This window comes from Desmodus rotundus, chromosome 5, assembly GCF_022682495.2.
Source record: "Desmodus rotundus isolate HL8 chromosome 5, HLdesRot8A.1, whole genome shotgun sequence".
Classification (NCBI taxonomy): domain Eukaryota; kingdom Metazoa; phylum Chordata; class Mammalia; order Chiroptera; family Phyllostomidae; genus Desmodus; species Desmodus rotundus.
Window position 1 is genome coordinate 70,415,184 of NC_071391.1, and position 15,290 is coordinate 70,430,473.

Genomic DNA, 15,290 nt, shown 5'->3' on the forward strand with positions numbered 1-15,290 from the left:
ACCTTAAGGGAGCCTGCTACCCAGCCTAGAAAATGGTGTGCTGTGTTCAACGGAGCGTAACTAGTTTCAGTTATTGGGAGTAAAAAACCTTTTAATGTTTATATCCTGTGAGTTGAGATTGCTCACAAAGCTGGATGTGTCCGTATCTGATACCATGAGATCTATAACAGAGACAGCTCTGGGCATCAATTTGCTTGCCTATAAAGTAAGTAGGTCAGGAAGTATGCTAACCCAAGGTCATTTCCAAATCTCAAATTCTGTCATTTGATTTGAAGCACTGGAGATCCGTTGTAGCACACTGATGGGTGCTAAGCCAACATTTTGCAAAATAGTAATTTTTTTCCATTGAAATTTCATTTGTGATAACAACATTTGACCATTGAGTTGCAGGGAAACTAAAGAGCTTTTTAAATCCCGTTATTAGAACACTTTAGGATTCTGCTTTTAAGGCAAGCATTACCAATAATGAGTAATGTAATTTCTATCTTTATGCAGAGCAGGCACATCAACGAAATTTCAGTTTATGCAAACACCTGCTTTACTGGGTTTAATGAGAATCTAAAAATACGAACTAATGTCCTATGTGAGATAAACACACTGACAGATTTGCTTGACATGAAGAGCTCCCAACACTGAGGAACACATCCTCCCAATGCATGTTTTGGCCTCTTTAGGCCCTCAAATAGCTATCTTCCAGCAACTTAATGATGAATGTGCCCCAGAAATGATTCCTGTAATTCTTCCATATTAGTGTAGAAATCAGCTACAGTTGCAGAATGCAAAGCAGTGATTTTACCATGCAAAATTTATTCTAATTTTCCTCTTGGGAAAACCTTTCATTTGAAACACATTGGTTTTGAACAAATTTGAGGCCCATTTTGCAACTGTAAACATACAAATATTGAACCTTAAACAACAACTAATGGTTATGGCATCTGCGTGACTACGTATGTTATAAAAGAAGAAAAGCCATTTGAAATTGACTCTTGGAATTCATTGGGGGTTTTTTTTAGCAAACTTCTTTCCCCTAAAATATAAGCGGGGTTGTCAAACTCATTTTCACTGGGGACCACATCAGCCTTGAGGTTGCCTTTAAAGGGCCGAATGTAATTTTAGGACTGTATAAATGTAACTACTCCTTCACAGTTAAGCGAGAGTTTGGCACTACCGCTGGGTAGAAACAAGGTGCCGGGCCGGATAAAACAAGGTGGAGGGCTGGATTCTGCTCACGGGCCTTGTGTTTGCCACCTGTGATTTAAAGGACCGATAAAATGATCAAAAATGTGATTTTGGGGAAGCTAGATATATCATTCCAATGGGAAAAAAAGCACTTAGTAAGATCGTATCTGATATGCTCAGTACGTCCTGTGCCCAGGGCAGGTACTGATGTCGGTCTATGGGGATTTTTAGAGGAGGAAGGATCAGATAGAGAAAAGCTGCAGCTAATTCATCTGTTTTTTCATTCTGTAGAAATTGAAGTGAAGCTGTCAATTTTGAGCAGTAATAAAATAGGAGTCTAAGATGCTTATTTCAATAAAACTAAAAAATAGTTAAAAATATACATTTAATAGTTTTTATCCATAATATTGAGAAGTTGCATGGTTTCTCTGACTATGTCATAAATTCTTTTTAACTTCTGTTTTTGTATATGTACTTTAAAATACTAGAAATACTTTATTAAGAAAAAGAAATGCAGGTATCATATACATATTACATGTATAAATGTATATGTGTATATGATTAATATATGTAAAGGGAGAAATATAAAATCTGACATAGATACATACATGAGCAACTACTACATACAAGTTCTTCCCATGGTTCCTCAGAGTAAGTCGTGAGATCAGTAATAGCCGCACTTAAAGATGAGAAAACCGAGACTCAACAAATTTAAGAAAACTTTAAAATCACACAGCTAGTTAATGGCAGCTAAAGATAGATTCTTAGTCTATTTGATTTTAAACCCTAACTCTTTCCCTCTGCTATGATATCCTATTTCTGCAAACCTCTTAAAGAGGAAGTACACATCTACAAGGGAAGTGAATGAGAGATGATTACTTCCTTTACAAATAAATTCATCTAGAATTTTTCATTGACCAATACTTAAAATACTACTTGCCTTTACATGCAATTCACTGCAATATATAGACTTTTTAAAAATGTAAATATATAATAAGAGACATCTTTTAAAATCAATGTAATGGATGTATCTGGGCTTCAGAAGATCTTTGCTGCTACATTCCATATGTCTTACTTCCTGACATCCTGACTAATATTATGAGTAGCATGGAAATGACACTGAAAGGGTGCGGTGTGAGAGGCATCAGGATGGCTGTAAACAGCAAAGTTTCCTTGCGTTCCCACAGTGTGTCAGAAAGGGTTCGGGCCAGGGCCGACAGCTTCTCTACCATCAAACGCCACGAAATAGTACAGTTCAGAAGCAACACTCAGAGAACTGTACAAATGTGGGGATGGAGAGATGTAGCCATGTATTTCTAGTGATGTATATACCATATTTTCCAAGCCCCACGGAGTCAGAGGTAGAAATAAGAGAGTCAGAATAGTAGTACAAACGTATTATTTCTTTGGCTCTATTTCATTCACTCCAGATCACTTTAACGTCTTTACTGATTACTTCTGAGTTATCTTTACAGAGTGTTTCACCATTACGTGCACACCCAGACACTATCATTTTACTTCTTTGCAGCCCCACCTTTGCCGCCTAGGGTGAGGTCTGCAGCCCAAGTTCCCAACGCTGCTGTAGAGCAGATGCTGCTGCCCAGGGCGCTTGCCGAGGCCTCTCCCTACCTCCCGCCCCCTGCTCTCCTCAGTATGTCTTTGTGCCAAGACCACTGATGGGGACAGCTTTGGTGCAGGAATCTCATGCTGTGTTCTCAGCTGGTCTGTGGAGAATCCTTCCTCCCTCTTCCGTGTCGCACCCCTATGTCTGTGTAACTCACGTCCTCAGCGTTCTCCAGTCTGTGGATAGAAATGAAAGCCTCATGCCCAGAATTTGCTGGCTCCTTTGCTCTTGCTTATAAAACTGTAGGAACTTACCAGTCCTCACCTTTGCTCCAGTCTCCCCACTTAGGTGTGGGAATACTCAGACAGCATCTCTACGCATGCACATACAGGTCTGTTCAGATTTTTCTACCCACTGAGTTGTCTGCAGAACTGTCTCTTCTACGCTGCACTTTTCCCTTTTCCTTCAGACACAATAGAAAGAAACCTCTACGCAAAGAATGCTTTGAAATTGAGTCTTTGTGATCAGGAGCTGCAATACATGGTCTTGAATTCTGAAGCAGCACAGTGCCCTTGTAATATATTTCCATTTTTTCCTCAAGCGGGCCTGAGTTAGTGTCTGTCGCTTCCAACAAAAAGAATCATAGGTGCGGAAGGAAGGGCTGGTCTCTTCATCTCTGAACATAGTTCCTTTTTCTATTCTGTATCACTCCAGTTCTTTACAATTCCCAAATTATCCAAAAACATTCCCTCATTTGTTATTTCTTGCAGAGTGAGGCTCTCAGATTTATTAATGTTGAGGGTTCAACTTGTGTCTCTGATATGATTTGTTATTGGTGTCTGCTAATTGAACAGATTTGGGGGGTAATTTCATTTTTTTCTGATTTTTCAAAGTTTAACATTCTCGGTCTCATGAATTTATTTATGTATATGAACAGTTACTTCGAAAAATGTCTTTTGATGAACAGCCCTCACTGCAGCTGTGTTGTAAATAATACGGACTGATAGTCAGGAGAGCTGCAGTTCGGTCCTAAGACCATTGTTCATTTGCTGTATGACTTTAATTCAGGCCCTTAACATTTCTGAAATTAGTTCATCACCTATAAATCGGACTGATGATGTAATTTTATGAAATGGCATTGAAAAGTATGAAGCCTATAAAATGTAGGGTATTAATAATTAAAAATAACAGGACATTGAGAGTTCTTTCTTCTCATAGAAGACAGGCATGTAACTATTTCTTATTTGAACCCTTTTCAGAATACTTTTGGAAATAGTATAAGAAAAATATTTTAAATTGTATTCAAGCTAAAATTGGTAGAGAAATGATGTATTTTATTTATTTATTTATTTATTTATTTATTTATATTATTTTATTGCTGTTCAATTACAGTTGTCTGCATTTTCTCCCCATCCCTCCACCCCACCCCAGCTGAAACCCCTCCCTCCCCCACTTCCACCTCCCCCTTGATTTTGTCCATGTGTCCTTTATAGCAGTTCCTGTAATCCCCTCTCCTCACTGTCCCCTCCCTACTCCCCCCGCCCATTGTTAGATTGTTCTTAACTTCAATGTCTCTGGTTATATTTTGTTTCCTTTTTTCTTCTATTTATTATGTTCCAGTTAAAGGTGAGAGCATATGGTATTTGTCCCTCACTGTCTGGCTTATTTCACTTAGCATAATGCTCTCCAGTTCCATCCATGCTATTGCAAAGGGTATAAGCTCCTTCTTTCTCTCTGCTGTGTAGAATTCCATTGTGTAAATGTACCATAGTTTTTTTATCCATTCATTTCACATGACTCCACTCCAGGAAAACAAACAACCCAATTAAAAAATGGGCAAAGGACTTGAACAGACACTTCTCCAAGTAGGACACAGAGAGGGTCCAGAGACATATGAAAAGATGCTCAGCATCACTAGCCATCAGAGAGATGCAAATTAAAACCACAATGAGCTACCATCTCACACCAGTCAGAGTGGCCAACATAAACAAATCAACAAACAAATGTTGGAGAGGATGCGCAGAAAAGGGAACCCTAGTGCACTGTTGGTGAGAATGCAGACTGGTGCGGCCACTGTGGAAAACAGTATGGACTTTCCTCAGAAAACTAAAAATGGAACTGCCCTTTGACCCAGCAATTCTGCTGCTGGGATTATACCCTAAGAACCCTGAAACACCAATCCAAAAGAACCTAGGCACCCCAATGTTCATAGCAGCACAATTACAATAGCCAAGTACTGGAAGAAATGATGTATTTAAATGAATAAAAATTTTTGGTAAGATAAAATATATTTGTAAAATAAATTTCACAACATATATTTGGGAATTTATCAGAATGAGATGAAAATATGTGTTTCCATCAAATCTTCTTTGTAGTCTTTGTAGTGTTTGATACAGGCGCTGCCTTATTCTCTATAATTACTACCATCAACCCAGCCAAACAGTTGTTAAACTCAACCAGGTTTTAGGATGTGGAGAGGAGATGTGCAGGGATAATGTTTAATCCTGTGTTTGCTGTAAGGCTGGGAAGATGTTAAGATACCAACTTCCTCAATAGGTGCTAGAAATCATCACCTGAACTAGATTAAAATTAAAATTAACCAGGCGATGGATTTGGACTTATATATAATTGTATGACTTTGGATGGCCATTTGTCCCAAAGACATCCTCTTATTTGAATTCCAAGTATCTCTTTCTCCTTTCGTTCATATCCTATCAACATCGTCTCCAGTATTATTTTACACAGTCGCTTGTTATATTTGTTGATCCCTTGGGGTTAGTTACAGCAGCCTCGATAATAGTAATACAATGCAACATTATATATCCGGAACAATTGTGACTAAATTTTCCAATACATTAAAACAGTCTTAAAAAGTACACTTACATACATTTAATATAATTTATCATGGGTTTGTCTTTAACAAGTCAATTAATGTAAATAGAATATTCCATTAAATATATTATACTGTAGCTTTTAGTTTTTTTCAGTAGAACTGCATGCATTCTGTCTAACCTGTCAGGAACTCTGAATTAGTGGTACACAAATTTACGAGAGAGCATTGCCTGGGTTTTAAGTTCAAACATACCCTCTAGCTTTTTCTTTCTGTATGGCATGTTTCCTGCTTCCAAAAATAAGCCATATGAAGCTCCTTTCGCCCCTGCAAGATAAATTGAGTTTCCTTGTGTGAAAGCAAAGCAACTGGAAACATACAATTTTTCTGTCTTGAGCGCTCTGTTGAGTTACAGCGTCTTTGCACAGCAGGCTTTTACAGATAAAGAAGTCCCGGGTGGAGAGAGAGTTCTCAGGGAGAGAGAGAGGCATATCTAGGGAGAGAGGGGAAACTAGGAGGGGGTTCACTACTCCTAGGCCCTGACAGAGTGAGAAAAAATATGTATTTTTACCTGTGCTTATGCACCTATCTATAAATACTTCCCTATGTAACCATCTGTATCTATATTAAACTGAACATTAGTTCATACCGAAGCCTTCAACTCGAGTGCATTATCACATGGATTGCTCCAGGCTGCCCCCATCGCTCACCTGTCACCTCCCACGCCAAGAGAAATCTGGCTTCTACTATCCGCCATCCATTTACTTGATCGTTCAACCAGTATCCATGTGTAATGGTTTCAGAATTGTTAACTCATACTTTGTGGAAAACAACTTTATCAACCAGAGTGAGAGCCGAGTTCCTTTTGCCTTTAGACTTAGAGACTCCGCCGATTTCCAGTTATTCAGGAGAGTGCCCTAACCCCCGCCCCATTTGTTGTGGTTGTTTGATACATTTGTAATATATTTAGGTTTCTGTGTCACCTTCTGCATTCAATCCTGGGATACACTGACCTCCGCAATGAAGTTTTAAAAGCATCTGCAGGCATTAAAGTTGTATTGGGTTGTAACGCTCTGCAGTTTTTGACAAATGCCTAGAGTCATGTATCTTCCATCTCAGCATCATAAGAACAGTCTCGCCTGTCTAAAACTCTCTGCACTGCACCCGTCCAACCCTTCCCTCTCTACCTGCACATCTGGCCGTCACTGATCCGTTTACTGTCTCCACAGGTTTGCCTTTTCCAGAAAGTCACGTAACTGAAATTTCACAGTATAGAGCCTTTTCAGACTGGTTGTTTTTACTTGCTTTTAAAATTTATTCACATCTTTTTGTGGCTTGATAGCCCATTCCTTCTTATTGCTAAATATGCTATTGTAGGCTTATAGCAGGGTTTGTTTATCCATTCACCTATTGAAGGGCATCTTGGTTGCTTCCAGTTTTTGGCAATTACAAATAACGCTGCTATAAACATTCAAATGCAGGTTTTTGTGTGGATATGTGTGTTCAAATCAGTTTGGTAAATACCTATGATCAAAATTGTTGGTAAGACTGTATTGGTTTTATAAAAAACTGCCAAACTGTCTTCTAAAGTGACTATTCTTTTGCATCTCCACCAACGGTGAATGAGAGTCCCTTGTCCGCACTTAGTATTGGTAATTTTTCAAATTTTAGGCATTCCAACTGTGTGTAGTAGTGTGTCTTTGTTGTTAAATAGATACATTTTCACAGGAAAGGGTACCATCCACTCACATTTCCTGTAAATGTACAATATACAGATCATTTTCTGGACCAAATACTTGTTTTATAAATTAGTAAATTGAAGACCAGTAACTTTGCAGAGTCCCTATGGAGTTTGATCAAACAAGAAATCACAAGGCCATCAATGTAGCCATTCCTCTTAAAAAAATGAAACCATTACTCTTTTACAATAATAAACCTAGTTTTGTTGGGTACAATTAGAAGAACTAAAAATTGCAAGAGGTTTTTTTAATAAAGTCATTAGAGCCCTGACTAATGTGGTTGACTTGGTTGGGCATCGTGCGGTGAAGCTAAAGGTCGTTGGTTCCGTTTCCGGTCACAGCACATGCCTGGGTTGCAGGTTCTGTCCTGGTCAGGGTGTGTAGGAGATGCAACTGATCGATGTTTGTCTTCCTGTCTTCCCCTCTCCCTTGCCCTCTCTCTAAAATATATATATATATATATATATATATATATATATATATATATATATATATATATATAAAGTCATTAGACTTCAAAAACACAGATAAGAACTGTGGGCATGAGCAGAACTTTGGGGCCAGGCATTATGGGAGCTGAGGTGATAGGGGACCATGTTTATGAGGCTGAGGTAGAAAGTGATTTTATGTCCAGTTCTGTTAGCTTTGTGCTAAGGACAACTCTCCTTCCTGATCCTGAGATTCCATCCTTTAGAAAAACCTACAAGGATTGGAGCAAAGTTTTGGGATACTGGAGGGGGAAATATGCACTTCTATCTGTTATATTTGCTGTGTATAAAACATAAAGATAAAATAAGAACATGTGCTGCTTACCTAGACTTTTTGTCTGGATACAAGAAAAATTCAAGTGGAGTTTCACCAGACTTTTTAGACTGCAAAATTCAGTGAAGTTTTATCCCAGTCCAGATACCTTTATGTAAAACTATCAGAAGGGATTCTTTATCTTGGATTTTATTGAGAAATATAAAAGAATTAATGAGTGGTTAGCACATATATATTATAAAATGACAATAATATGAACTTTACCATACAGTTAAGTATGAGGAAAATAATAAGAGAGAGCAAACTAAAAATCCTGCTGTGGTGGTAATACTGGTTCCACCATTCCAAGGAACTAGTGAAACTCTGCCAGATGTGACCAAGGAAAACACTTGTGTTTTGGTTCTTCATGCAGGGCCTAACTTGCTATGCTGTTGGGCTGCACACTAGCCATACCCCACTTTGTGTATGCAAATAGATTCTTTTCTTCATGAGTTTTACATTTAATCACATAGAATTTTCTGTATCTCTATTTGCACTTGCCCAAAGTTCAGACACAATGTTTGAAGTCCAAAGATGTTTATTATCTCTACCATCTTTTTTATGTAATCATTCGGCTTCACTCGAAGATCTGCAAGATCCCGGGATCAGCTCCCCGTATCTCTCAGCACCATCCATGCTCTATGCTGCCGCGATGGCTAGGGGGTGGTGGGCTTTTGTCTTGCGAGGGGAAGAGAGCTGCTGCCTAAGTAAATATGAACTGAAAAGATTCCCCAGGGGGACAGGATTTGTGGATGCTTTAGGTTGATCAGTTAGACATTAGCAACTTCCTGGTGTGGCCGTGGGAATTGGTGCTCCCAGTGCCATTTCCCCCTGCCCAGAACTGGCGGGGGTGACCTTATTATTCCTCATAAGGGAAATAGTATGCTAACTCTGCTGAATCACTTTTGGATCTGCCTTTTCTGTGAACCTGTCTGACCTGAAGAGAGGAGATAGATCTGAGAAGCTTCACTACAAGATTTTCTGATTTTGTTCTATTTCCTTTCAACAAAGAAGGGCTGGAGTTGTAGCAGTCTCAAGTCTCCAAAGACTTCACTCTGCTTTGCGGTTCTCGGGTCCTTTGTTTTTAGCATCCCTTCCTATGCCATACCCTTAAAGATCCTCACACCTAGGCCGCTGAGAGTCCCACTGATACTGGCACACACAGGCAGTGGCATGGGAGGGGGAAGCAGGTTCAGTACACAGTTCCTGAAGAAGGAAGTGCTTACTTATAAGGCTTTAGAGCCTCTTAAACTTCACTTTTTCTACCTAAGCATTTTCGTTCTTAATTCTGCCAAAGTGTTTGCAATTTCCCAAAGTTATCTAACCTCCTGGGTTTAGGCACTGAAGTCTTTTGTAAAGTACAGGTGCTGTTTAGGAGCAGACGCTATTAAAATCTAGCTCAGATGAATTTGTCAGTTCGGCAGCAGCGATCTAGTAGGGGAATAGAGTATTCCTGAGGCACTAGGATGTGAGACTGATGAGATTTGATGTGGGAAGAGCTGTGATTTTACCTTTGGTGGTTATGGACTCCTTGCAGAGTATTTCAAAAGCTACAGACCTTCTCCCCAGAAAAGGGTGGAAGTGGCTTATGTAGCCAGGCATGTCCAAAAGCTCAACCAGGTAAAAATTCTGTAGAGGCAAAATTTTGCTTGAAAAGCCCTTAAATAACCTATGAATAGAGTATATGTTGTTTTAAGGTATTTTGTTGTTTAGTAACTCTTAAGCACACTGAAATTTGATTAGCATTGATCTAGACCTAAGATGGAATTTTAAAAATATGTGTATTCTGATATCTGACCTTTCACAGCATTCTGTCTTTGAAGTACTTACCGAATCTTTGGAACAGAATGAGGAATAGGAGTAAACTCCAAAGCTTCCCTGTGGGGTTTGTATTCCACTCAGGCTTTTACTGTTAAGCCCCTTTAACCTTAATACACTAGCTCCCCCTCATCCCTGGGGAATACATTCTAAAACCCCCAGTAAAGCTTGAAACCACTGATGGCACTGTACCTCATACATACTATTTTTTAAAATACATACATATCTATGATAAAGTTTAAATTATAAATTAGGCACAGTAAGATATCCACAACAATAAAATAATAAAGTAGAACAATTATAACCATATACTGCAATAAAAGTTATGTGAATGTGGTCACACCTTTCAGGGGACGCCTTGCTGGCCCATTTGCGTGAGCTCAGCGCTTTCTGGTGCAGCACACTGCTGTCAATGGAAACGTGTTTTCTGTTCACATCTTCCACCCACAAATGTAATGCCTTTCCATCTTAACTAAGCACTTATGCACTGTGGCCGTAACTTTTGCAGCTTAAGGTACAACAGTAAAGCTAGAATGAATTTCTTTTTTCTTATTCACAATTTAATGGATTTCTTCTTAGTGTAGATTTTAGCAAACTCAGCATAACGAAGCCAGAAACGAAGGATACACTAACTGAAATAAAGAACAATTTATAGGGAAAATAAAGTAGAGTGGGTGAAGCTGATAATCAAATCAATGATTTGGAACATAAGAAGCAAAAAACAACCAATCAGAATAACAAGAAGAAAAAAGAATCCAAAAAAACCAGGTAATGTAAGGAGCTTCTGGCACAACTTCAAGAAGTCCAACATTTGCATCATAGGGATGCCAGAAGGAAAAGAGAAAGAGCAAGAAATTGGAAATCTATTTGAAAAAATAATAAAATAAAACTTCCCTAATTTGGTGAAGAAAATAGACGAACAAGTCCAGGAGGCACGGAGAACCAAACAAGATGGATGCAAAAAGTCCCACTCCAAGACACATCATAATTAAAATGCCAAAGGTTAAGGATAGAATCTCGAAAGCAGCAAGAGGGAAGAAGTTAGGTACCTACAGGGGAGTTCCCATAAAACTGTCAGCTGATTTCTCAAAAGAAACTGCAGACTGGAAGGGATTGGTAAGAAATATTCAAAGTCATGAAAAGCAGGGACATACAGCCAAGATTGCTCTACCCAGCAAAGCTATCATTTAGAATTGAAGGGTGGATAAAGAGCTTCCCAGACAAGAAAAAAAATTAAAGGAGTTCATCATCATTAAACCATTAGTATATGAAATGTTAAAGGGACTTATTTAAGAAAAAGAAGATCAAAACTATGAAAATAAAATGGCCCCCCAAAAAACATCTATCAACAATTGAATCTAAAAAGCAAACTAAGCAAACAAGAAGAACAGAGACAGAATCATAGACATGGAGAGCATTTTGATGGTTGCCAGATGGGAGGGGGTATGGAGGAATGGGTGAAGAGGTGAGGGTGTTAAGAAGCCCAAATAGGTAGTTACAGAATAGCCATGGGGATGTAAAGTACAGTACAGGGAATGGAATAGCCAAAGAACTTATACACATGACCCATGGACATGAACAATGGTGTGGGCATTGCCTGAAGGAGTGGGGGTGCTGGGTGAAGGGGGACAAAGGGCAAAAAATTGGGACAGCTGTAATAGCATAATCAATAAAATATAATTTTTTAAAAAGCAAAACTGCAGACAAGGGGACTACAATACATGCTAATAGATTTGTTTGTGGTTGAAGGTAAAAAAATCAGTTCAAGCTTAGGTTCTAAAGTGAGAATATAAGTTACATTTCTACAAAATTAGGCTTCATTGTACACACAAAGCCCTGATTTGGAGCATTTATTGTTTCAGGAGCAGCTGGGAAAGGGGTAGGTAATGAGCACTGTAAAGGAGAGATGGAATGTGTGTGGGGCGGGGAGAGGAGAGGAGGGAGAGAGAAAAGGAGGGAGAGGATTGTGTTAGAGTTTCTCTATTGACCTGTGATTTTTCCTTGGACCAGCTCCACCTGGAGACTTCTCTCCTTTTTAAACTCTCTTTGCTCCCTCTTCTGTTTGCCCCTCCCCATTGTCCTTTCTTTGTCTGGTATGCTCCAGCATTCCCTCCTCGCCTCTTAGCACTCAGCAAGTGAGGCCCAGAGTAAGTTCCAGTTGGATACAGGAAAAGCATAAAGCAGCCTTATCATTACTTTCTTGATTCCTCTGGGCTTTATTGTTATTAATTTTCTTATACAGTGTTTCTGTGAGACAGTTGTGTTTTCAGCTGGAGAAAAGTTTGTGACCTGAAAGACAGGAAAAAAAAAAAGACACCCTTAAAAAGCAGCAGAGAATTTTGAAAATGAGAGTTTCTTTAAATAGCATCATCTGCCCTGGTGGCTCAGTGGGTGGAGTGCCTGCCTGCAAAGCAAAGAGTCATGGGTCGGATTCCCCGCACATGCTTGGGTTGCTGGCCAAGTCCCCAGTATGGGGAGCGTGATAGGCAACCACACATTGATGTTTCTCTCCCTCTCTTTCGCTCTCCCTTCCCCTCTCTCTAAAAATAATAAATAAAATATTTTTAAAAAAATAAATAAATAGCATCATCTGTTGCCATCTCTCCCTCAAAATCTTGCCTGGCTGAATAGAAGGTAGATGGCCAATCTCTCTGGTCTGATCATTTCCCATTTCGTTTTTGGCACAGAGTCATGAACAACAAATATTCTTATTATCTAGTGAGACCATTCATTTATTCACTTTTTTTTTTCTTTTTTTTTTTTATTCTTTTTTTTAATATATTTATTGATTATGCTATTACAGTTGTCCCATTTCCCCCCCCACTCCACTCCATCCTGCCCACCCCCCTCCCTCCCACATTCCCCTCCTATAGTTCATGTCCATAGGTCATACTTATAAGTTCTTTGGTTTCTACATTTCCTACACTATTTTTACCCTCCCCCTGTCTATTTTCCACCTATCATCTATGCTACTTATTCTCTGTACCTTTACCCCCCTCTCCCCCTCCCACTCCCTTAATGACAACCCTCATATTCTAGTTGTTTGCCTAGTTTGCTCTCGTTTTTGTTTTATGTGTGGCCGTTAATAACTGAGTTTGCTGTCGTTTTTACTGTTCCTATTTTTGATCTTCTTTTTCTTAGGTAACTCCCTTTAACATTTCATATAATAAGGGCTTGGTGATGATGAACTTCTTTAACTTGACCTTATCTGAGAAGCACTTTATGTTCCCTTCCATTCTAAGTGATAGCTTTGCTGGATACAGTAATCTTGGATGTAGGTCCTTGCGTTTAATCTTGGGTAATGTAATGATGATGTGCCTTGGCGTGTTCCTCCTTGGGTCCAGCTTCTTTGGGACTCTCTGAGCTTCCTGGACTTCCCGGAAGTCTATTTCCTTTGCCAGATGAGGGAAGTTCTCCTTCATTATTTGTTCAAATAAGTTTTCAATTTTTTGTTCTTCCTCTTCTCCTTCTGGCACCCCTATAATTCGGATGTTGGAACCTTTCAAGGCGTCCGGGAGGTTCCTAAGCCTCTCCTCATTTTTCCAAGTTCTTGTTTCTTCTTTCTTTTCTGGTTGGATGTTTCTTTCTTCCTTCTGGTCCACACTACTGATTTGAGTCCCAGTTTCCTTCTCATCACTATTAGTTCCCTGTACATTTTCCTTTGTTTCTCTTAGCATAGGCTTCATTTTTTCATCTGTTTTTCGAATAGATTCAACCAAGTCTGTGAGCATATTGATAACCAGTGCTTTGAACTGTGCATCCGATAGGTTGGCTATCTCTTCCTCGCTTAGTTGTATTTTTTCTGGAGCTTTGAAGTGTTCTGTCATTTGGGCCATTTTTTTTTTTTTGTTTGTCTGTCTTGGCATCTGTTACTTTAAGGGGCGGAGCCTTAGGTGTTCACCGGGGCGGGGTAATGCTGGTCGCTGCGCTGTGATGCTGTACGTGGGGGAGGGGCCGAGTGGGAGCAATGGCGCCTGCCTCACTCTCCTCCGGATTTCAATCTTTCACTCCGCTACCCACAATCAAACTGGGCCCCTCTGGTGCTGGTTCCCGAGTGGGTGGGCCTGTGCACACTCTAGGCCCCTGTGGGTCTCTCCAACCACCTCTCCTGTGAGGCTGGGAGTCTCTCCTGCTGCCGCCCCAACCCCCACGGGCGTTTTCAATCAGAGGTTTAAGGCTTTATTTCCCCGAGCTGGAGCCCTGGGTTACGCGGTCTGCTTCGCTCCCCGCCTTTCCTCCGGTTTATCTGTGGGCGAATGTGGGGCCGCGGGGTGCTACCCGCTGCTCTGCCTGCCCCGTTCTCCGCCACTCTGAGTCCGGCCCTCTAGGTTTATCTGTGCAAATGTGGGGCCTCAGGGTCTGCTAGTGCTCAGACTGCCTGCGCCATTTGTCCCACACTCCGCCAGTCTCAGTCCCGCCACAGCCACGCGAGTCCTCTCCACCCCGGTGCCCGTCTCCGCCCCTCCTACCAGTCTGGATGAATGTTTATTTTCTATTTCCTTGGTGTTGGTCCCCCTTGCTGTTCGATTCTCTGTCAGTTCTGGTTGTGCGAGGAGGCGCAGTGTGTCTACCTACGCCGCCATCTTGGTTCTCCTCATTTATTCACTTTTTAAAGCTTTATGTTTATTGTTGGCATGCTTACAGATGTCCCCCTCCCCACCGCCGCACCTTTGCCCACCCCCACCCAGCCCCTGCCCCACCCTCCCTCTGGCCATCAGCACACTGCTGTCTGTGTCTGTGGCTCATGCATATGTGATCTTCAGCTGATCCCTTCACCTTCTTTCATCCAATGCCCCCTCCCCTCCCCCTTGGACCATCGTCAGTCTGTTCCATATATCCATGCCTCTGTTTCTATTTTGTTTGCCAGTTAATTTTGTTCATTAGATTCCACATACACTGGTAAGTGAGATCATAGGATATTTGTCTTTCTCTCACTTATTTCAGTTAGCATTATAATTTCCAGGTCCATCCCCGCTGTCACAAAAGGTAAGCTTTTCTTCTTTTTTATGGCATAGTAGTATTCCATTATATAAATGTACCACAGCTTTTGTATCCACTCACCTACTGATGGGCACCTGGGCTGCTTCCAGATCTTGGCTGTTGTGAATGACGCTGCTGTGACCCAAGCGTTGCACAGGGGCTTTTGAATCCGTGTTTCGGGATTCTCAGGGTATGTTCAGGAAGTGGAATTGCTGGGTCAAAAGGCAGTTCCATTTTTTATTCTTTGAGAAAACTCAATACTCTTTTCCACAGTGGCTGCACCAGTCTGCATTCCCACCAAAGTGCATGAGGGTTCCCTTTTCTTCACACTCTTTTTGCTTGTAGGTTTATTGATGATGGCTATTCTGGCAGCTGTGAG